Source organism: Canis aureus, chromosome 1, assembly GCF_053574225.1.
Source record: "Canis aureus isolate CA01 chromosome 1, VMU_Caureus_v.1.0, whole genome shotgun sequence".
NCBI classification, from domain to species: Eukaryota; Metazoa; Chordata; class Mammalia; order Carnivora; family Canidae; genus Canis; species Canis aureus.
Genome location: NC_135611.1, coordinates 66,684,919 through 66,710,011, shown reverse-complemented (window position 1 = coordinate 66,710,011; position 25,093 = coordinate 66,684,919). Strand labels below are relative to the sequence as shown.

Below are 25,093 nucleotides of genomic sequence, written 5' to 3'. Positions count from 1 at the left end.
TTTCATCCTGTCATTTAAATTTATGTTAAAGAGGGGCCCCTGAGTGGCACAGTCGTTTGAGCTGCCAACTCTTGGCTCCAGTCATGATCTCAGGGCTGTGAGATCGAGCCCTACATCAGGCTCCATGCTCAGCCTGGAGTCTGCTGGGGTTTCTCCCTCTCCATCTGCCCCTAACCCCCTCAAATAAATAAATAAATCTTTTTTAAAAATAAATAAATCTTTAAAAATAAATTTATGTTAAAGAAACTACACAGCTATACCAAACACAAAGGATGTCAAGAGTATGAAGGACTAAGCATTATGTTAAGAAGAAGAGCTAGTCTTGGGATTACTACTTAGTTCATAGAATCACAGTCTTTTAGGATGAAAAGGCCACAAAAAACCATTCGATTGAATCGCATCGAATTGAATCAGATCTAATCTTTGCGTGAACCCTCCTTATGACAGAACCCCCAAATGACTTAAAGTTTAGAACATCATCAATGACTAACCTTTAAGATCTTTGGCAGTAGCCAGTTCTGCAACAGCATAGCTCTGTTTAAAGGTCTTCTTTGTCTTGAGTTGAAATCTATTTCATTGTCACTGTGACCAATTCATCTTTAGTTCTTACCCTTTCGGGTAGAAGAGTCAAGAGTCCTCTTCCACGTCAGGTATTTGAAATTTCTACCATGTTTCCCCTAAATTTTCTCAAAGAACAAAATTAGTGTCAAAATAATTGAAGGAGAAAAGAAACAGAAAAGATTGATCAAGAAGTAATTAGCTTTGTGATAAGTACCAATTTGAATTAAAATAATATTCTTCAAAACTGCCTGGGAATATACAGTGCAACTGATGAAAATTATTATTGAAAATTAGCAAATACACACATGGTCCTCTGGACATCTGCCTATGCTTAAATATGCAGAACTTAAATGAAAATCCTAATCTTTTCCATGGACTTTCCAATATCTTTCCAAAGATATTGCACCTTTCATTGCTGTGCTTATCTTAAAATGGTATAAAAATATATTTACCATGTAACAGAGAAAATATCAAGTCTGATTAAGACTATACGTCAGGAATTTGTGTTAAGTGGTGTTAGTGGGGTAAACTATTTTGTGATCTAAGTTTCTACTTACTATATTTTAAACATTTTTAACATGACAATTTAGGGCAAAACCATTTTCATGATATGTAATTCTTGGCTAATACCTAAGAATGGCTGTGTCCTTGGCAGGAAAACATGAAAAATGGGAGCCATGTGACTATTTTCACCAGTAACTAACTGGGTGACTCAAAAGGTTTCTAACTTGCCTCAGTTTACACAGTTGTAAAAATATTATTCTAATGAATCTCAACATCTTCTGCAGCTAGCATGACTTTTATCATGAAATCCAGGACATTGTCTTTAAAGAATAGCACAGATTTTTTTTTTTACTAAGGTTAAGAGATTAACTATGGGATTATGTAAATATGTTTCTTAAACAATAATGTACAGTTGAAATGTGTCCAAAAAATGGAGGCTTAGTTTCCAGGAAAAAAAATGGAATAGGTAGCTCTGTTAGTTTGGGAGGGCTGCTATAACAAAGTACCACCAACTGGGTGGTGTAAATAATAGACATTTATTTTCTCACAGTTCTGGAAGCTGGAAGTCTAAAGTCAAGGTGTAGTTAGTGTTTCCTCCCAATGAAGGCAGGATCTGTTCCAGGCCTCTCCTCTGGCCTTATACATGGCTATCATCATATTCACATTGCATTCTCCCTATTGATGCCTATCTCCAAATTTCCCCTACCACAGACACCAGTCATTGTAGATTAGAACCTACCTAATCGTAGGTTTTACATTGTAGATTGACTGTCTCTGTAAAGACCCTATCTCCAAAAACAGTCACATTCTGTAGTACTTGGGGTAATGACTTCAACATGTGAGAATCGAGGGGACACAATTCATCCTACATCATAGCAATTAAACACCTTCTTATAGACAAGCAAAGAGAAAGTTCATTGTCGGTTCCATTAGACTCCACTCCATGTTCATACCTCACTTGCCTTCTCCCATATTCCTTGTTTATACGATTAAGAACATTCAAGTCAAAACAAACTTCATTTGACTACCAGGAATAAAAGAGAAATGCTTTGTGATGTGGTATCATGTGACTGTTTTTTACATGAAGATCTGCAAAGTTGGATTTAAGAATGGCATAAGAACTTTCTGATTTCATTCTGTGTCCAGAAAGGGGGAAAATCCCTGTAGACTGTCTATCCACTAGCCATATAGATGGGTCCTCTTCCATTGTAAAATAAAAGCCAGAAAATCTGGCTAGGGAAAGAAGGTCTGGAACCCGAGATTGTTCTCAGGAGAATCATTGTAAAGATGCATTTCCTTGATTCTCTTCCCTACACCTTTCCCTATAACCATTTCTTCCTTCGGGGCTCTCATTCTGATTTGGGGAAACAGTCTTGTAGCATTATCAAACAATGTGGGTATATGTTCATGCCAGAATGGAAATTCATATTCTCCTTGGAGTTTTTTTTTTAAGATTTTATTTTATTTAGTCATGAGAGACACCCACAGAGAGAGAGAGAGAGAGGCAGAGACACGGGAAGAGGGAGAAGCAGGTTCCATGCAGGAAGCAGGTTCCATGCAGGAAGCCCAATGTGGGACTCATCCCTGGACTCCAGGATCACACCCTGGGCTGAAGGCGGCACTAAACCGCTGAGCCACTTGGGCTGCCCTCTCCTTGGAGTTTTAAAAGACAAACTTCAGTCCCTCGTTAGAGACTACAACAATCAAAGTGTAAGGAATTCAGGATATTAGCTTTTAAAATAACCTTTTATTTAAAAGATGGACTCTACGATAGCATTCCCTGTTTGGGAAGGTGAGTGGCAATGGAGAAAAATAGAAATAAGGACAAGAGTGGAAGATAAAAACCTAGGGGCTTCTAAACGTAATAAAGGAAAATGAAAAATACTCTGGCAGGGAAGCTCTGTAATCATTCATTTGAGATTGACCTTCATAATGTTCAGAAAAGTGTCAGAAATATAAAAGATAGTTCAAAAATATATTTGGAAATCAGAAATGTTTCATTAAAATTAGATTTTTGTGATGGTAACTTTTTTATCCTCTAAGAAGATCAATAATAAAACTTAGTGGCAAAAATTAGCCCACCATGTGTGGGTAGGAGCTTTGAGTTTGTAGCCTAGCTTGGCTTTGTACGACAGTGACAGCTTCAGTTAATCATCTGCTTCCTTGGTTGTAAAATGAAAACATATTCAAGTCCTTGGTGAGTTTTAACCACACAAGTATCACCCCTTTGTGGCAGTCTAATCAGTGGAGGAAACAGAACCAGGCCAAACTTTCCATAATGAAGAAAAGACACTAGTTAGGGAGTAAAATCATAAAATGTTAACTAGAATATACTAGAAAGAAGCAATCCCCTAACTCCCAGTTTTTAGTTTCTTATATGAAGTCACATAGATGTTGAACAGCACAACTGGGACCGATAGGCCATCTGCTGGAGTTTGGAAACCATTTACCAAGAGTTTAATTGGCTTCAAGGGTGTTGACCAATTGCTCTCAAGGCTAGTGGCTGCCCAAGGTCCTATGCACCTGCTCACATCCATCTGCTTATCTTCTTCCTCTGAGAGTATGAAGTAGGCACGAGGGGGCTGAGAAGAGTTGAGTAGAGGCGGAATGGAGGTAATTAGTTGAGTCTACTGCAACTCGTTGCTTGTATTGAAACAGTTGATATCCTGCCAACTGCAAACAAAAGTGACCTCTTAGGATGCAGCCTTAGAATCTTTATGGTAGTCTCATCTGATCACAAAACATTGATTGCTACTTCCACTATGCTCCCTTGCAGTAGAAAAAAATGCCTCTATTTTTATGTAACCCGGGGGAAACAGTGGTCTTTCATCATCACAAACAATCAGAGACAGGTTTTTGCAAGAGTTATTTCATGGAAACTACGACTAAGCTTGTAGTTCGAAGGCCAGGACAGGTTAATGCACAAATAGCATAAAGTGGGGAGAGGGAGGAGGCTCTGTGAGGGGTGAGTCTCCGACACAGTTAATCGAAGGTCCCTGCCCTTCATGAAGTCCTGCTGCTGTAGGAAGAAACGTTACTTCGAGAGCTTTGAAACCTTTGTGCTCTTCAGAAGGGAGGGGTCTTCTCCTGGCACCTTTAAGATCTGACACTTGGGGAAGCATTGATGACAGACATTTGGGGAAAGAAATCCCCCACAGAGAACCTCTGAGGATGGAAAAGAAGAAAGAGTAACTGAGATGATGATGGCGATAAATGTTTATCTGACCTTTTCTATTTCAGAGTCTATCCTCTTTGTGTTGTTTCATCCCTTCACCTCATGCAAGAGCCTTAAAATAATCTTAACTTTTCCTGGTCTTTGCCCTCGAGGGCTCCTAACTTGCCTCCTGCATTAGCACTATCTGTCTTGGGACTTGTATTTTCTGTGCACTTGGTTGATATATCCTATCTGTTACAGTGAACTCTCATTCTAGAATGCAAAAATAATTAGTACTATAAATTTCAACAGTAGTGTCTCTTTTTTTAAAAACAGAACATATCCATTTACTCAGACTCTCTTTACAGACAAATGCTTGTCCTGCATGTTTACTATTGCATATTTATTTTTTGATATAAAATAGAGAGGTGAGTATGACTTTACTTGGCTTTGGTAGAGTGTGTTTATCTGAGATATTAAGTGCAAAAATAAAATGCTGAGTGATAAATCAGCAAAGAAGCAGCCCAAGAGATAGTGTTAAGGGGGAATTTCTTTGCCTTTCAAATATTTTCCCCCTGGTTCTGGTAGCTGTAATTTGAAAAATAGAACAGCAGCCATTGATATTTTTAAATGAAATTGCTATAAATATTTTTAAATGCATAAATTAAACACTTTTACTTTAATCACATCTCGGACGCAGTAGTTTGTTGAGTAACTTAGGCAGGAATAATACAGACTAAAATAAAAGCAAAAAAACAATGTGCGAGGTAAACAGAAGAGAGCTTGTTTTCAAGGTTACCTTATGTTGTGAATGTATTTTCGAAGATATATTTATTTGGAAATGATAAACTCCATTGGATTTTTTTTTTCATGAAATTGCATATGCAGTTGTATGCACTCTGAAGTGACTCCCAAGACTGAGTCCTATCTTAGTGGCTCTTTTCTTTTCTTCTTCTTCTTTTTTTTTTTTTTTTAGTGGCTCTTTTCTTTTACCCAGACGCCAAGCCCTCAGCAAAAGCAAATCCCTGTTGGTGGAGTATTTCGTGAAACCTATTGAACTTGTATCGTAAACATCACATTTCTGTTTTTATTTAAGTGAAGAGCTCAAGGATTTCAAAGCTTTGAAAGTAAAGATTCTTCCTACAGCCAGTTTGTGTCTTGGCTGGAACTTTGAACTTTATATTCTTAGAGCAGTAAGGCACCGTATAAATATGAATTTTACCTAATTAACCATCTCCTTTTGATTATATATTCAGTTCCCATTTCGAATATCTATTCACTCTGATATGTGCAGTGGCATTGCTTCATAGAAATTGTTCAATAAAATGTATGTTGAGGGGCCCCTGGGTGACTCACTTGGTTAAGCATCTGACTCTTGATCTCAGCTCAGGTCTTGACCTCAGGGTCATGAGTTCAAGCCCCATGTTGGGCTCCACACTGGACATGGAGCCTACTTAAAAACAAACAAACAAAAATGTATATTGAATTGTTTGTTGCATTTGCTTGTAAACCATATCGATGGGAGCTAAGTCCCCAACCGTCGACTCTGCCACCTTAACAGATGTTCTGGGGCTCTAGGCTGAACTTTGAGTGAGCGATGGGCAGCTTATATATGTTTAAATATCTCCATGGAAGTATTTTACCTACACAGGTATTAAAGAGTTGTTCACTTCTCCAACTTTTTCTCCAAGCTACCTTAAAATGAGATTTGAAATGGTTCTCAATAAATCATAACCCTTGGGGTGCCTGGATGGCTCAGTGGTTAAATGTCTGCCCTCGGCTCAGGTCATGATCCCGGGGTCCTGGAATCTAGTCCCACATCTGGCTCAATGCTTAGTAGGGAATCTGCTTCTCCCTCTGCCTCTGGGCAGTCCCCATCCTCCCAGCTCTTTCTCACTTTCTATTGCTCTCTCTTCCTGTCTCAAATAAGTAAATAGAATCTTTAAAAAATGATAAATAAATCATAACCCTTGAAATAAGGGTTTAAAATTTTGGTCAAGTAAGAATTCTATGAAGGGGAAGGAAAATTTAATACAAAGGACGCGCTTTGTGGTAAAACAGCTCCGAGTTCCATACCAATCAAGCCAGGGAGAGAAAAATTGAGAGAAATTGCTTCCTGACCATGTCTGTATGTGGAGGCAATACCAAGTTTTATAGCAGGTCCTCAGAGCAACCCGGAAGAAAATGAATCCTAGGACAGGAAAATGTTCCCAATTATAAACAGACAACTGGTGGATGGCTGAGCCTTCACAACAATCGCCGGTTCTCATCTATACAATCACTTTTATAAATAAATAAATAAATAAATAAATAAATAAATAAATAAATAACGCTTTTGCAGAAAACAACATTTAGACATTTTGTCATTAGCTGTGAATTTGAGTGTGGTTTTTTTTTTTTTTAATTTTATTTATTTATGATAGTCACATAGAGAGAGAGAGAGAGAGGCAGAGACACAGGCAGAGGGAGAAGCAGGCTCCATGCACCGGGAGCCTGACGTGGGATTCGATCCGGGGTCTCCAGGATCGCGCCCTGGGCCAAAGGCAGGCGCTAAACCGCTGCGCCACCCAGGGATCCCTTGAGTGTGGTTTATGAGAGAGTACACATGTCGCAGAGGCTAGAAATTGACTTTGAGGCCTACCTCTCATTCCCTGTGACTTCGAGCAAATAACTTGAAATCTATATGCTTCAGTGTCTTTATTCATAAATGTAGAAGTTTGGGACACCTGGGTGGCTCAGCAGTTAAGCGTCTGCCTTTTGCTCAGGGCATGATCCCAGTCCCAGGATCGAGTCCCACAATGGGCTCCAGTCCCACATCGGGCTCCCTTTGAGGAGCCTGCTTCTCCCTCTCCCTATGTCTCTGCCTCTCTCTCTCTCTTTTTCTCATGAATAAATAAATAAAATCTTAAAAAAAATAAATAAATGTAGAAGTTTAAATAGTCACAAAGGTGCCTATAAAAATGTCACCTTCTACTTTGTTATTCATCTCTGTTCTCCCCAAAAGTTTTGTTTATAGTCGGGTGGGCCAGTCTGTCTCACTACGGTTATTTTATTACTGTGGTTATTTTTTTCACTCACTCAATCAACAGATATTTACGAGTAGTACTTTATTGCCTACCGTAGTATGGGCACATAGACGCCGCGGAGGATACAAAGACACAGGTACCAGGGTGTTGCGGTAAACTCAGGGTTTGCGCCACAGGAATGCTGTAATTTTTTATTTTGCTGTTATTGAAGTGATAGGAGTTATCTGACATTTCCTGAAGGTGGAAGTCTTTCTGTTCCTGAGAGTATAATAAAAATCTCTCTGAAGTCACTAGGCTTTTATGTGTGTGTGTGTGTGTGTGACAGAGAAGAACCTCACATAGAACTGACCCCCATTAAACACCCTGTTCTCTTCCTTAAGGGACTCTGTTGGGTATAGCTGTGGCCTAACTATCTCTGTGGTGCCTTTAGTTTGGGGGCTATGATTCACATTATTCTCTCCACTGGCCTCTACCCTTGACTGCCTGAGAAGGGCCCTGCTTCTACTGGTGCAGGAAATAGCATCTCTCTGTTTCAGCATTTTCCTTGAGCCTAAAAACCAAAAACTTTGGTCTGACTTTAGTTTTGCAGACATTTATTGTGTGTGTGTGTATAACAAGATAACCGTGCATGTAACCATGAGGGTCGTCCTGACCTTAAGTCCATTGCTTTCCAATAGAAAAGACAGCCTTCTAGAAGTTTCACTCTGACAACATTTACACGTGTGCCTTAATTACTATAATGAAAGGTTCAGAGTTCATCTCAGAATGGAAAATTTATGAAGCTGAGGCCGATACCTGCTTGGATCACTGTAGGACCCTCAACGTCCAGTTCAGGGCCCAGCATTTAATCCATTAGACCATATTCTTCTGTAATATAATAGCAGCTGTTATTCCATATTTCATTATATATATCTTTTCCCCCACACTAGGCTAGAAACTCCCTGGGAGTAAGAACTGAATCTTGTCTTACTCATCGTGTCCACAACAACCAGAAATTGTTGACACAAAGTCCACAAACAATAAACAATTTCAAGTGAGAGAATGCATGGAGATTAGGAGAGGTGCTCCAGGCCCTATTTTGTGGAGAGAACAAGAACTATGAGTCAGAAACAGGGCCCTTCCTGTGAGGCCTGATGTAATATAAGATACAAGGGAAATGGGTGAGGAAATCCAGCCTCACCCTGCTTCCAGAATTAGAGATCTCTTAAGACTTTGCTATCTCCTAGAAACTTCTAGTCTTCTACCTTGCTTTTCTCAAACCCGTTATTCCTAGAAGCAACAAGTCTCCCCTGGAACAGGACCTCACAGGCTTCTTGGGAGGGGGAATGAGAACAGGAGCTCAAAAACAAGAGGACAACCCTGGCACCCTACACATCAGCTCTGCATTTGACTTCCGTATCCTTCGGTGAGACAATATGAAGACTGCAGATCTTGTTCCTCCCAAAGACCATCCAACTCTTTGCTTACATCTTTGACGTTTGGGATAGGCCGCTCAGCGGTTGATTTGGCTGGGCAGAGACGGACAATTACCCCCAGAGCTACAGCTACTCTGCAGCTACCAGCACCAAGTGCTAATCACAAGCCAATCACTGTGCCAGATACTTTATGTAGAGTTATGTTGTTAATAGTTTCACATTAGGGGCATCTAGGTGGTTCAGTCAGTGAAACATCAAACTCTTGGTTTCGGTTCAGGTCATAATCTCATGCGTTGTAGGATCGAGCCGAGCCCCGTGACCCGCTCTGCATTCAGCGGGGAGTCTGCTGGAGATTGTCTCCCTCTGCTTCTCTTTCCATTCTCTCTTTCTTTCAGATAAATCTCTAAAAAAAAAAAAAAAAAAAAAAACTTTCATGTTAGAGGTAAACACTCAAGGCTCAGCAAAGTTAACATCAGTAGTCAGCAGGCAGGGTCCACACGGGTCTGCTTGCCTGCAAGCGCCTGGTCTCCACTGGCCAGGGATGCACAACCTCACTGTTGGGACTCAGGGTGCCCCTTGCACAACCCCCTCCCTTCTATCTTCTTTGTGACCCACAAATGACCTGCCCTTCTCAGGGGCCTCAGTTTCCTAGAGGAAAACTGTACCTCTAGCACACGTTTAGAAAATGCACTGAGCAAGTACTGAGAGAATAGTACTTCCAAAGTGTCTAAAGGAAAACACTGTTTTATCTCACAAAGAGGAAATCTTTGGAGAAAAAAAGAAAGAAACTGGGAACATGAGGCTAAAACATGCGTTTTCAGGTCTGTTGATGCCATCTTTTTACAGGCTTCATGTGTGGCATGCCTTGTAAACCCTAAGGTAGTGTAGACATCGGATGCTCTTGCATCCACAAAGTTCTAGATGAGCTGATTAAGACTTACCTCTTAGAAAGAACGTGGGAGTCCAGGAGAGTGAAATTTTAGCTGTATTGGGGACTTCAGCTCTTGCACACGCCTCCGCTTTCTCTCCCCCCCATGGGTGTCTACACCATGCCGTTCCCCTCTATGGGTCACTCCACTAGAGCCACGCTCGCTGCTAACCTCGTGCACGAGGCGTGTCCTTAGTCCCAACTGCTCCACCAGCCAGAGCTCAAGTCTGCAGAGCCTCGAAGGGACACGCAGTCAGCTAGCTGCCCGCTGACTTGTCGGAATGAAGTCTCTCCCACCTTTTTCTGCTGTCAATATTTTTCTGGAAGAGAGACATTTTAACCGAGGGAAGAGGGCTATTGTATTCAAGCACAAGATACTTCCGACGGTTTGGTGCATTTTAGGGACTCCGCAGATAATACTGTGTTCTCTGAATTTAGGGCACGTATTTCCATTTAATTCACACGCAGAGACTGCTGGATATACAAAAACTGTAAATGCTTGGGCAAGAGAAGAGGGGTTTAGGAAGACCTGGCTGCGGTCAGAGGAGCTCATCGTTGGCTCTTAAATTAGAATTTACTCAATTCCTTTGTTTTCCAATACTTGTGTTACATTTGAGTAATTATAACGTGCAATTTCGCTGTATATTAGGAATCATTTTCCAAATTGAAAATTCAGCTGTATCTTGAAGATTTTAGACTTCACTGCATCTTAATGGAAACACAGCCACTTATTTGATGTCTCCATTCTAATTCCATTTTTACATTTTAGGGTCAGTTAGACTGATCTTTATCCGAATGGTAAATGACATTCGAAGATGACATCTAAAGATGTCATTTAGCTTCTCTCCTGACGGTTTCCATTTTATGCTTATATATTTCACTTAATGGGGCCATTTAAATTCAGTTGATTCAACTCAGAGGCACTTAAAATTAAAAATTCAATGTATTCCAAATTCCTCTGCTGGCTAGCTCAGTTATTTCCATTCTGTCCAGCCAATTAATCATGGTGGTAAGTGGTTAATAAAATTAACTACGTTATTTCTTCTTTCCTTCACAAAGAATAAAAGTTCTTACCATCATGCTGGTCAGGAGCCTTGAATAATACCAGAAATAATTAACCCAACTGATTATTGTATTCACGTGCATAATGAGTGGCTAATATGTTGGTATATGGTTGTATCTGTTGCCTCCTTGCATATGGAACCAAAGGTGTTCATAGAACTTTATCAAATGGTGCCATCTGTATGTATTTAGGAGGATCGGTTCTATGGAAAGTATTGTTTTTTGGGGGTAAAATATGGCTATCATATTCCTACCCTTTAGAGGAATGGCTACATTTAAAATAGAATAATTATGGGCACCTGGGTGGCTCAGTAAAGTGCCTAACTTTGGCTCAGATCATGATCCCAGAGTCCTCCCTCTCCCTCTACCCCCTACCCCGCTTGTGCATGTGCTCATTCTCTCTCTCTCTCTCTCAAATAAATAAAGTCTAAAAGCAAAAATTAAAACAAAATAAAATAAAATGGAATAACTATGTTCTGCAATGATTTCGAAAGTAGTTATTCTGTTTTTAATTCTACTAGTATTGACTTTAAGTTTTTTTGGGTTTTTGTGGTGATACATGTATGATTCCCAATTTTCCCAGTTACCAAACTCAAAAATAAAACAAGGAATTAAGAATGCTTTCAGTCAGCCCAACCCCTTGGATTACTGCCTGGTCTTTGTTAATTTAACACAGGATTATACACTAAGGCTGTTACTATTACTTACTATGACAGTATATAGTTTCCATTTAAAGAATATCTTTGGCTTCATGTGTAATTCAAACAAGATACATCCCATTTCAGTACTTAACTCCTGTGGTTTTAAACCACAACTACATTTCTGAAACCTCAGTTTTAAATAATCTTTAATTTGATTAGATAATGATCTGGACTTTTTTTTTTTTTTACAGGAAAGGTTTGTAGGTGTTATGCTTTTTGACCCTTTGTACTTTGGAAAATAGCATGTGTCTGACTTCACACAGGAATGGCAGGATGTAGCGAGTGAACGATTTTTCTTTCACATTGCATATGTTGTTCTGTGATCTTCTGGCATTTGTTTTGCAGTGGAGAAATACGAGATTGGTCTGACTTTGATTCCTTTGTTGGTCAGACTGTGTTCTCTCTACGTAGTTTTGTATATTCTTCTTCGTCCTTTGTATCAATCAGGGTCCCCCAGTAGGAAGAGAACGTCCCCCTAGATGGATCATACATGCAGGATTACCAACCACGGTGTGGGCAGGATTAAGAGAACACACCCTGAATTGGGGCTAGTCAGGCATTTGGAGAAGACTGGCAACACTTGGAAACTGTCACCACCTCTAGATAGAAGGACACTGCTGAGGAAGTGGTGTTCCAGGGGCCAGTGAGAGCTGGAACCCACCCAGGGGGAGCTGTCATCTGGATGGGTCTTAGCTACTGCTAAGATACGCCGTGTTGGAAAAGTGAGGGAATGAGGGGAAATACCCTGAACTCTGTCTTTCCTTCTACCCTCCATCCCTCAGCATTTCTGCCAGCGCCTTCTATTGGCCAAACCCAACTAGAAGGCAACTAGCAGGGGGGGAGCCTAGGTCAAGAAGTATGCAGAGGTCAGCCTCCTCCAGCACAGAGCAGGACAGAGAAGGCACCAGAAGGAGTCTGGGGAGCTAAGGAGAATAACCACTTCAAAAATATCGCCAGGACATAGCTAGGTGGTGGTCTTTGTTTATAATATATCCAGGACATGTAGACTCTTCCATCTGAAAATCAACACTCATTTATTAATGATCTCAGAGGAGCTTCCTTGTGAATAGGCTTGACAACCACACAGGCTCTATTTTCTTCACTTCGAACTCCTACCTCTCATCCTTTCACCTTCGCTTTGTCCTTTTCACCTGTGTCCTTGGACTGACTCTCAAGTTTCTGCTCAGTCTCATTGAATTAATTTTCAGCCATGTCGGTTATGCTCTTTGAAGACTCCAGGGCAAAATTTAATTATTGCGTTGAATTGAAGGTGATAGTCCCAAACCCATATAAGTATCCTTTGTTGAAAATATTTTATTTATTTGAGAGGGAGAGAGAGTGTGCACACATGAGCAGGGCAGAGGAAGAGGGAGAGGGAGAGGCCAATGCTCCATGGAGCTGGGAGCCAGATGCAGGGGTTGATCCCAGATGCTTGAGCCAGAGGCAGATGCTTAAACAGCTGAGCTGCCCAGGCATTCCCTAATTCTTGCATTGAAGTTTAGTGTCCTCTGTGAGTTTTCTTGTTGCCAACAGCTTCCTAGTCTTCAGATCTTAATTTCCTCTATGACCTTCCATTCTTAGTTCATAGAGGCCACGTGTATTCTTATTAAGAATGCAGTATTTTTAAAGCTGCTTTCTGTTTTTCAGAGTAAATAGTTTTCAAACATCTATTGTTTTTTCCTTTCTCTTTAGCTGAATACATTTTTCTTAATTTACCCAATATGTTTTATTGTATACAGCTTTATTGAAGTATAATTTACATACCATCAATTTATTTTAAGTATAAAATTTAGTGACTTTTAGTAAGTGTACAGAGTTGTGCAACCATCTCCACAATACAATTTGAGAACATTTATCCGTGTGCTCACTTACAGCCACCTCCTATTCTCACTCCTAACCCCAATCAAGCAATAATCTAATCTAAATCTATAGCTTTGTATTTTCTGAATATTTCATAAAATTATAATCATACAGTTTTTGGCCTTTTGCATATGGCTTCTTTCACTGAGCCTAATGTGGTTTTGGTTGATCTTTTATTGTATATCAATACTACATTCCCTTTTATTTCCAAATAATATTTTATTATGTATATATGTCTTTGTTTATGGTCTTTGTTTATAACATATCCATAAAACTCACAGAGGACACTAAACTTCAATGCAAGAATTACATACATGTATATACATACATACAACTTTTTGTTTATCCATTCTTCTGTTGATAGACGTTAGTTTTTTTCCATTTTTATGAATAATGCTACTATGAATATCCACATGCAAGTTTCTTTGTGGACATATGTTTTGATTTCTCTTGGGTTGATATCTAAGAGAAACTTATGGATCATATGATGAATTTATGTTTAACTTTTTAAAGAAACTGCCAAACTGTTTTCCAAAGTGGCTGCACCATGTTTTTTTTAATTTATTTTTTTGCTCAAGGTACCATTTGATTGTTTTCTCTCTCTCTCTTTTTTTTTTTTTTGAAATAGGCTCCACACCCAGTGTAGAGCCTAACACAGGGCTTGAAATCACAACCCTAAGATCAAGACCTGAGCTAATTAAGATCAAGAGTCAGATGCTTAACCAACTGAGCCACCCTGGTGTCCCAGCACCATTTTCCATTCTACCAGCAAAGGAAGGTTCAGTTTATCAACATCCTTACCAATTCTTATTGTCTATCCTTTTTATTATAGCTGCTCTATTGAGCATTAAGTGATATGTCACTTTTCATTTGCTTATTTTCCATTCACGTATCTTCTTTTTTATAATATCTATTCAATTTTTTCTTCATTTAAATTGGACTATTTTTCTACTTCCTCTTTACTTCTAATTTAAATTCTATTTATTCTGGGGAGATACCTGGGTGGCTCAGTCGGTTAAGCATCCAACTCTTGATCTCAGGGCTTTATCTCAGGGTGGTGAGTTCAAGGCCTACATTGGTCTTAAACTATTAAAAAAATAAGTATATAAACTGCATATATTCTGGGTACAAGGTTTTTTTTTTATTAGATATATGATTTGTAATGTTTTCTGTGTTGTCTGCCTCTCCACTTTCTATATGATGTTTTCTACAGTGTAAAAGTTTTTGATTTTGATGAAGTCCATTTTACAAACGTTTTTGTTTTATCACATGTGCTTTTGGTGTCACATCTAAGAAATCTGGCTAACTTACAGGAAAATCACTACTGGTTTTCTAAGAATTTTACTAGTTTTAGCAATTACATTCAGGCCTATGATCCATTTTGAGTTAATTTTTATGTATGGTGTGTGTTAGGCATCTAAATTTATCTTTTTGTCCGTGGATCTCCAATTGCCCCAGCAACATTCGTTGAAAAGACTATCCTTTCCCCACTGAAATACCTTTGTCCAATTCACTTTCATTTATTTTTCTACATCTTTTTCTTTTTTAAAAAGTATCACTGAATGTCAGACTTTCTTTTTAAATTCAGTGTTGTCTCAAGATGCACTCACTGTATAACTTTTTCTTAGTCCCTCCCACTGCTTGCATTCAGATCCAAAGCTATAGCACTACTTGATAGGCACAGCTTCAATCCAACGTCTGACGGCTACTAGACATTTATCTAGTTCTGGCCAGTTCTGGAGGAATATGAGAAAGTCTATAGCCGCAGCACTCAGGCATGCTGACTACGAGGAAAATTTGAATCTTAGAAAAATTTGAAACATCTTGTTCTTTTTTTACTGGTAGTGGAAAACAGCAAGCCTCAATTTGGGTGTTCCTAAGGCTTTTCTGCTTGTGGTTCTACCCTTGAAGCCCTGAGTAGGAAAAGAACACAGCTAATGATGATTCATTGCACAATTAATCATCTAGCTCTTTCCCTACTTGGTTCCTGCTTGTATTAGAGCATTGGAGTTTCAATAACCTGAGAGCCGCTGATTGCAAATCAGCCAGGCCCTTTCTCAGATACATGATAAAGCAGTATCTATGCAATATTTATGCATGTATTGGGGAAAGCAGGGCTGGGATGTGGAAATGTTGGCTGCCTAGTTGTTTGCTTTTCAATGACTTTATTGGGGCATGGATTACATATCATATAATTAACCCATTCCAATGATACAACTCAGTGATCTCTAAGTAAATCTTCCAAGGCGTGTAATTACTACAATAAATTAGTTTTAGAACATTTTCATTACCTCATAAGATCCCTTATGCCCACTTACTGTTAATCCCCATTCCTTTCCTCCCTCTTGCTACTCCAGGCAACCACTAATCTACTTCCTATATCTATTGATTTGCCTTTTCTGGACATTTCATATAAATGGAATCATATACAATGTGCTTATTATGTCTGGCTTCTTTCACTTAACATAATGTTTTTGAGGTTCATCTATGTCATACCGTGCATCAGTAGTTCATTCCTTCTTTTTTAAATTGCTGAATAGTATAGTATTGTATGGATACCATATTTTATTTATCCATTCACCAGAAGGTGCACATTTGGGTTGTTCCCAATTTTGAGCTATTAGGAATAATGCTTCTAAGAATATTCTTGTGTAATTCCTTATGTGAGTATAAATTTTCATTCCTCTTGGGTATATACCTAAAACTGGAATTGCTGAGTCATATGGTAAATTTCTGTTTAACCTTTTAAGAATTAGGGATGCCTGGTTTTGATTGATCTGCATTTCCATTTCTTCTGTTTCAGACAGTAAGGTTACATATATAAGATAGATTATGTTTCTTCATTGAATTCCACTGAAACACTATTAAGAGAAATTTTTCTCAGATTTTGGAAAATGCTTGACTGTTAACTTTAGTTTCCAATGTTACTGCATCTATATTTTTAATCTTTGCTTTCAAGTATATTTTAATAGGGAGAAAGTCATAGCTTCATGTTTTATCAGGCCAAATTCTTTCATTTGACTAACAATGTAAATGATAAATTTTCTTTAAAATATAACACCTGAGTCACCGGGTGGCTCAGTCGGTTAAGCTTCTGCCTTCGGCTCAAGTTGTGACCCTAAGGTCCTGGGATTGAGCCCCACATTGGGCTCCCTACTCTACTAGGAGCCTGCTTCTCCCTCTTCCTCTGCCTCTGTGTGTGTGTGTGTGTGTGCGCGCGTGCATGTGTGCGTGTCTTTCATGAATAATTAAATAAAATCTTAAAATAAAAATAAAATATAATACCTTAGGAAATGAATCTGATTCATCTGTGATTACTTTCCATAACTTAATATATGGAATATTTTATTTTTATTCCATTTATATCTCATGCTCTTATATTCATGCTTGTACTCCCCCTGGATACTCATTTATTATTTATAAAGGCACTACTATATGTGTAGCTGTTAAGTTGCTCTCATGTCAAAAAAAGATGCATGTGCACATGTGTATATTCTTGAGCATTATATCAAAGGACTAAGTGAATTTACTTAGCCTAGAATCTGGTACTTGTTTTTGTTCAATTTGAAATTTCAGAAATTTAGTGATTGTCCATTTATTCCATAATTACTTTGAAATGAACTAATTTGGTCAGATACAATACACTTCCAAAGGACATTACAATACCTCTTAATATGAAGTAAAATCAGATTATAACATTTCAATGAGCATGTGTTCTCTAGTGATATCTATAATAGACTTCAGATTTCAGATTCTGTTTATCCTTGTGTTTTAGAATTCACTGAGCAGTGTTTAAGATACGCTGAAATTCCTTCCAAGACCTGACACACATACATATAAACACATGTGTGCTCCAACACATGTATATATATACTGATATATGCACATAGACATGCACGCTTACTCACATTCATTTGCTGTATGAATGTGAACCTACACATACAAACAAAACACACTCCATGGATGTGTTATTTCATTTTAAAAGCTTGGGTTCAGTTCTTTGCCTTTTTAAACATACTATGTGATTTTTTTTTAAGATTTTATTTATTTATTCATGAGAGACAGAGAGAGAGAGAGGTAGGCAGAGACCCAGGCAGAAGGAGAAGCAGGCTCCACACAGGGAGCCCGACGTGGGACTCCATCCCGGATCTCCAGAATCACACCCTGGGCTGAAGGTGGCGCTAAACCGCTGAGCCACCTGGGCTGCTCCTGATTTTTTTTTAATTAAACCAATTACTTCTTCTCCTACTTTCTCTGACCCTAAAAATAGAAAAGAGCCAGTTTCTCAAGAATAGTTGGTTATTAGTGAATTAAACCTTGGAAACAAGATTTTTTTTCCAATCCATTTAAAATTCGCAGAGAAAATATTCTGTAATCATTCTTTTTTTTTTTCTGTAATCATTCTTTATTCATGATTTTTACCTACTTGGTATATACCAAGTAGAGACTGCAAAGATTGTGATTGTCATGCTTTATTCATAAATGTTTTCATAAATTTGTTATAGGAAGTTAACTCAGTCTTTCTTCTTATGCCATTTGTTTTCAAGTAATTTCAACTATGTCTCTAGTAAATACCTATTATATTCTAAAGAATATCTAAGCCAAAAAAAAAAAAAAAAAAAAGTTAAGCAGAATTATTCTTGGTAGCAATCAAGAAAGATACAGGCAAAGACAGAACAAAAAATCAAAATGATGTTGGGATCCCTGGGTGGCTCAGCAGTTTAGTGTCTGCCTTTGGTCCAGGGCATGATCCTGGGTTCCCGGGATCAAGTCCTACATCAGGCTCCCTGCATGGAGCCTGCTTCTCCCTCAACCTGTGTCTCTGCCTCTCTCTCTCTCTGTCTTTCATGAATAAATAAAATCTTTAAAAAATTGGAATGATGTCAACATAAGAGCATGCTAAACCCACACCAATAAGATGAAATTTAATATGAATAAATGTGATGGCCTACAATGTAATTTTTTTTAAATGTACACAAATACAAAAGGATAGAAATATATTCGTAGTTATTTACATAAAAAGAGGCACTGTTTTCACTCTCTTCCAGTGTATATATACTACACATATAGTAGTGCCTTTATAAATAATAAATGAGTATCCAGGGGGAGTACAAGCATGAATATAAGAGCATGAGATATAAATGGAATAAAAATAAAATATTCCATATATTAAGTTATGGAAAGTAATCACAGATGAATCAGATTCATTTCCTAAGGTATTATATTTTATTTTTATTTTAATTTTTTACATTTAATTTTTTTTAAATGTACACAAATACAAAAGGATAGAAATATATTCGTAGTTATTTACATAAAAAGAGGCACTGTTTTCACTCTCTTCCAGTGTTTGGAGGGATTTAATATAGAAGACAAAGTAAATTTATTATTTGAATCACTTTAAGTTTTGTTTTGTTTTGTTTTGTTTTGTTTTGTTTTAAGAGGGCTCCATACCCAGTGTGGGGGCGAAACACAGGGCTTGAACTCACAACCCTGAGATCAAGACCCAAGCTGAGGTCAAGAGTCGGACACCAACCTACCGAGCCGCCTAGGCACCCCACTTTAAATGATTTTTAACTTTAAGTAGATTTGAGATCAAAATACAGACATTTTATACATTTTATCTCTTTATAAATGTAGAGGTATTGGCTTGCCTGCCTCAGGTGGGAGCAAGTTCCTGGAAAAGCACAGAGACTACATGGTATATAATGGACTCCTGTAGGGTACTGAATGGAAGATTAGTTTTCTTAGTCACCTTCCACATATGTGACCTTAGCAGTCCAGGGCAGTTTGAACATTCCACTATCTCCAGGGGCCAAGCCAGTTATATAACTGTCTGTGTTAGACTGATGGGATACACTGGATACTGTATGTCTCAGTATTTAGTTCTAACCCAAGGATGTCATGCCATAATCAGAACCTAACTTTACCAGATCTTCCAATTTTTCCAACGAAGCTGGAAATCTTGATTTTCAAAATATAAATTGTCTATGTTGTAAAAATTGGCAACGAATTCCAAAAATTTTAAAGCACAGCTATGGGCTATCACTTTTTAACCTAGCCTAGGAATTATTCCAGAAATTTACAACTACTCCTTTCCAGTACATTTCAGAAATTATTGAATACTCTGATCTTTAAAATTCTATCACAAAATATCTTAAATGTGTAATCTATAAAGAATCATTTTATGGTACCTAAGTACCCACCCTCTAACATCCTGCCACTCTAGTGGCACACTTCTGATGGCTCTTTAAGCCTATTTCTTACAAGATTCTGAACTGATAGAAAAACCTGTGTATTAATAAGGTAGAAGCTGGTTGAGACACAGTATAAAAAAGACTGGACAAATCATCATCTCAACTTACAAATGCTGGCTGCAGTGTATTTTTTCTCCTTTAGCTCAGTCTAGAAAAAGGCCATAAGGCACTGCTGTCACTGCCCAGCCATAATTTTCTAAATGCATTTTAGTTGCTAAATGCAATGGTGCTTAGAACTCAATTCATTAATAAGAGCAAATTAGAGGGGAATATAAAGCTCTGCATTTGCTAATCACATTCATAGCTTAGTAAGTGTACATTTATTGTGGATCTAGGCTCTAAGGCATAAAATAATTTTTTAACAATTATTATTTCAAAAATCATTAACCCAGTTTTCAGATAAAAAAAAAAAAAAAAAAAAAAAAACCTCAACTGAGAGTTTCCTATCCTAAATCTATTGCTTGCGTGAAACTTTCTGAGGCATTTGCATGGTTCCTATCTAGTGTGATATATGACACAAATAACAGAGAAGCACTTACTTGTTGTTTTTGCCTTTTTAAAACAAGGTGGTCTTACTTAGGGATCAGTTTATTCTCGATAGTTTGGAAGACCCACTAACAACCTATACCCTACTCCAAAAAAGGGTTTCTACAATGACGTGAGAGTTTCTTGTATGAGAACTCTCTTCCCAGTAACCTTGAGCCCCTTTGAGGGTCCCAGAATAGCTTAGAGAATACAGAAACCAATTCTTTCTAAGGATCCAGGAGTTTTTTTGATCATATGGCATAAAGCACACAATGGAAAGCAGGCAGTTATTGGTTCCATGCCGAACACAAGGCTTGAACTCAAGACCCTGAGATTAAGGGTTGGTTGAGTGCTCTACCAACTAAGCCAGCCAGGTGCTCCTTTTTGGGTCCTGACTTTTAATTTTTTTTTAATTTTTTTTATTTATTTATGATATTATTATTATTTTATTTATTTATGATTTTACTTATTTATGATATTAATTTTTTTAATTTTTTTTTTATTTATTTATGATAGTCATACAGAGAGAGAGAGGCAGAGACATAGGCAGAGGGAGAAGCAGGCTCCATGCAGGGAGCCCGTCATGGGATTCGATCCCGGGTCTCCAGGATCGCGCCCTGGGCCAAAGGCAGGCGCCAAACCGCTGCGCCACCCAGGGATCCCTGGGTCCTAACTTTTAAAAGGAATATTCTTCGCAAAGAATTTTTAAGACGCAACTATTGCAATTTCAACTCCAGCTTCCTCACAACTTCACTCCCTCTAGTTCTATAGCATAAAAACATCCCATTAAGGAGAGAAGCCTCCGTTTCTTTTTTCTTTCTCTCTTTTTTATTGTTTATTTATTTATTTGTTAGTTTTCTCTCTCTAATATCCCATGGCCTTTAAGATCTCTTAGATATTTGGGGGTTAAGTTCAATATTTTACTCTTCAGTTTTCTAGCTTACCTGAATTTCACTCACATGGAAAGTGAGTTCCAATGTAAAAACACGTATGCACTCTTAGCAAGCAATATGCTAGGAAAAGAGCAGAAGAGTTCCCAACTAAATACTGGTACCAAACTGACTTTCATAAAGGAAAAATACTATGTAGCTCTAGAGCCACTTAGAGGCACGTGGCCTTGAGATAATCCCGAGTCTTAAAAAGGCAAATAGATTCAAATGTTTTCCCTTTCATTGGTGGCCTAGTGTGATACCATGCTCTACAAAGCTCACTCATTAATATTCCTTAGCAATAAAGAATGTATACAACTCTGTAGTCAGCCTGCTGTAGATAACTACCTCAGCACAAAGAGGGAAGGATGGAGGACACAAGAAAAGGAATATGTATTGGATTCTTCTATTTAAAAATAGAAAAAGAAAAATTTGTGGTTTGAGGCTTTAACAGCAAAAGAAGTAACTTTTCCAGCTCTTAAAAGTGTTTATTTAGGGGGCACCTGGGTGGCTCAGTCGATAAAACATCTGCCTTTGGCTTAGGTCATGATCCCTGGATCCCTGGGATCAAGTCCCATGTCGGGCTCCCTGCTCAGTGGGGAGTCTGCTTCTCTCTGCCTCTTGTGCTGTCCTTGCTATGTCTCTCTCTCTCAAATAAATGAGTAAAATCTTTAAAAAGTTAAAAAAAAAAAAAAACAAGTTTGGAAGCTTCATGACTTAAGATAGGAATGAGGCCTGGGCTTGTAGGACAGAAAAGGAGATGACCCTCTGGCAGAAGAGGGATCACTTACTCCTGCAGATGCAGGGCCCCGCCTCCCTGACATACACTTCGGATGCCGGACTACCTCTCCGCATCTGTGCCGTGGACCTCGGTGTCAATACCTAGAAGGGCGTTGCTATCTTTCCTAAAAATGAAAAGTTCACAGCTTTTTTATTAGAATCTTCTGGGAACAAATCCCAGATTTAAACTGTTGATCAGTCTTCTTTCCTGACTCTCCCAAGATTGTTTCTTGGAATAGATTAATTAATGGTGACTTTCTTTTCCCCTCGTCTCTCCATTCCGTTTTTTTCTAAATTCTGGTCTTCTTAACTAACAATCAGTAGAAATTTGAGAGATCTAATCCTTACATTACAGTTGAGGATTTTCTGGGGTACAGCTTCCTTTAAACTCTTTACCTTTCAGTTCTGTAAAATGATTTAAGTAGAAAGTCTTGTAAAATTAAAGTTGTTTTTCTTTTTTTTTTTTTTTAAGTTGTTTTTCTTCCTCTGCCTGGGAAAGTTATAGAAACAAAAGGACAAAATTTGGTAAACTCAAGGTGGAACTGACATATACATAAGAAACCGAGATCTAGGGAAGCACTGTAAATGTGTATTCATCACTTCTTCCTGAAAAGGAAGAACAAAAGTTAAGTTCAAATGTGCTAACTTCAAAAATGTGCTGAGCCAGACCCTGTAAGAAGCCTGACTGTTAGGATGAACTTTATTAGCTTTTAACTCCTATCACACCTTGCGGTGCTAATTGAACGCCTACTTTTATGAAAAGAAGCATCTGCAATCTGGAACCGAAAGGTGAGCCTTTATAATAATTTATTTAAAGCCCAGTTTGATTAAAAAATACTTTATGGAATCAAAATATTGACAAAAGCAGGAGAAAAATAAAAGCAAGGAAAGTCCATTGAGCTTTATTTTTTCGTATATTTGACAACTCCCTTCAACTCTTCTTTTTGATCTCTTACGCGAGTCTTTTGCTTTTGTGGAATTTGAATAGGGATTTGTTTTGTTTTGTTTTGTTTTTCATAGATTATCAACTGGGGCTTTTTCAATTCCAACGGCGAAAAATATTTGTAATGTATTAGCTTTTGCTCTGTAACAACCATCCCAAAACTTAGTGGTTTAAAACAACAGCTGTTTGTTTATTCAATCCTGCAGTCCTCTATATGGATTATTTTGATCTCAGTTGGGTCCCTGGATTTATTGTTGCTCTGCTGACAGCTGACAGTCAAGGCTCCGTGTGTCTGGAAGTTTGCTGACTATTGCCTAGGATTACGGGCGTAAGGAGGCCATGTGACTTTCTGTCTAGCAGGCTACCCTCGGCTTGTCATGTGGGTTGCATGTGTCCAAGAGAGAGCGGGCAGAAAGTGCCAGATCCCTTGTGGGAAGTGCTGGAACTAGCCTGTCATCTCTCTACCAAAATTTTACTCCCACCACATTTCATTGCTCAGAGCAAGCCAAAAGGCCAGCCCTGTTTGAAGAGGCCTCTTGATGGGGTGCATTGCAAATGGGCTGCCTATTGGGAGGGGGAAAATAAAACCGGTTTTGTAAACAGTCTTACTGTGGAAAGCCTTTATCACTGAAAAAAAAAAAGTCTCACATATAACAGACCCAAAGGTCAGTTGTCTTTATGCCCATAATTTCCAGACTATTTTTTGTAGACCCTTGACTGATGACCTGGGTTTGCAGGCAGGAAGAAACGCCAAGGCTGTGGAGACTTTGAGAGCCAGGGTCAGGAGAGAAACTATGCGAAAGGAGCCGATGAGCAGAAGCCACAACACCAGATAGCCCATCAAAGAGTGCTGGCACCTGATATCCTTTACAAAATGATTTTGAGACCCAGAATTTTAATTTTTGACACTGGGGAAAATGAAATTGATCAAAAATCAAGAAAAAGATTAGAGCAGAGTGCGGATATAGCACATGTCCCATTTTAAACACTTTCCAGCTCATACCTTTTTTTTTTTTTTTTTGCTCTTTAGACTTTTTCTGTAGAAAACAATGAGACATTTTTATTTTTACAAGCTCTAAATGGACTGTTATGTGTTTGCTTGTTTTGACCTTCTGCCAACTGCTCCTGTAGGATGCTTCAAAACTGAATCCGTGTAAGGAGCAAGGTCAAAGTGGTCATTTCTTCATTCGGTTGATATTGTCTGAGCAACCTCCCTGTACCAGGTGTATTTCTGAGAGTAGGAAGTATAATGAAAAGTAGAGAGTTCCAGCGTGGGTAGAGCTCACATTCCAGAATGAGGAGTTAGACATGAATCAAATACACAGGTCAGAGGAGATACGGAGGAAAATAAAGCAGGGGTGAAGACCAGCAGTGAAGGGAGCAAGAGAGGAGGGAGGTATTTTATAGGGTGTTACTGTTACCTGATATGAAATGGTTGGGGAAGGCCTCTGATGACGGAGCCTGCGGGAATTGCAGGGGTGGGTATGAGCGTGTAGGAGGGGAGAGTGTTGCAGGCAGAGGAAAGGCCCCTATTTGGAGCAGGCTTGGCCTGTTTGGGGAAGCACGAGGATTATTTGTGACCTGAGAACAAGGAAAGCTGGGGAGGAGCGTGGTGGCAGATGAGGCCCACGAGCTTGTTTGGGGGAGGGGGCAGGCTGAGCTCAGGGAGCTGAGCAGCGATTCTCAGAGCACATTGCACTCACCGTGGGAACTTTGAAAAAAAAAATGCCTGGGCCTCACCCCCAGAATCTATGTTAGTTGGTCTGGTTGAAGCCTGGTGAAGTCTTTGTGAAACATCACCAGGATAAATCCACTGTGTGACTGAGGTCTCCTCGCCTTCGTGAAGTGTGACTCTGATTCTGAGTGAGAGGAAACACTGCCGGGAGTTTCTGCACAGAATGGCATGACCCGATCACTGTAGCATCCCTCCTTCACCCACGTTCCCTTTGCCCCCTGCCAAGAGCATGTCTTAGTATAAAGCTTGAGATCCTGCTCCTCCTTTTTAAGGGACAGAGTGGAAAATGTGGTCATGAGCGAGATCTCTGGGTGCTCTTGCTGGCCCCTTCTCTGGTAGGTGTCAAGGATCTAAGAGGATGGAAGGAAGAAGACGTCTAGAGCCTCTCCTATCGCCCCTTCAAGGTGCGTTGAAGCCTGTCTTAGTCTCTTCGGGCTGCTGTAACAAAACACCTCCTGGGTGGCTTACAAACAACAGACACTTATTTCTCACAGTTGCGGAGCCTGGAAGCCGGAGATCAGACTTGCGCCCTCCTGGCCGGGTGAAGGCCTCTTCCAGGCTGCAGACTTGTATCCTGGCTGGGCAGAAGGGGCCCGGGAGCTCTCTGGGTTTCTTTCGGTGAGGGCACTAATCCCATCCACGAGGGCTCCTCCCTTATGACCTAAGCGCCTCCCAAAGGTCCCAACACAGTGGACAGTAGGAATTTGGGTGGGGGC

General features: G+C 39.1%; 1 protein-coding gene across 3 annotated transcripts in view; it reads left to right on the top strand.

The window, feature by feature from the left end:
* The window catches only part of MTCL3 (MTCL family member 3), a 55,168-nt gene that overhangs the window by 6,429 nt on the left and 23,646 nt on the right, over window positions 1-25,093 (top strand). The window lies entirely within an intron of this gene.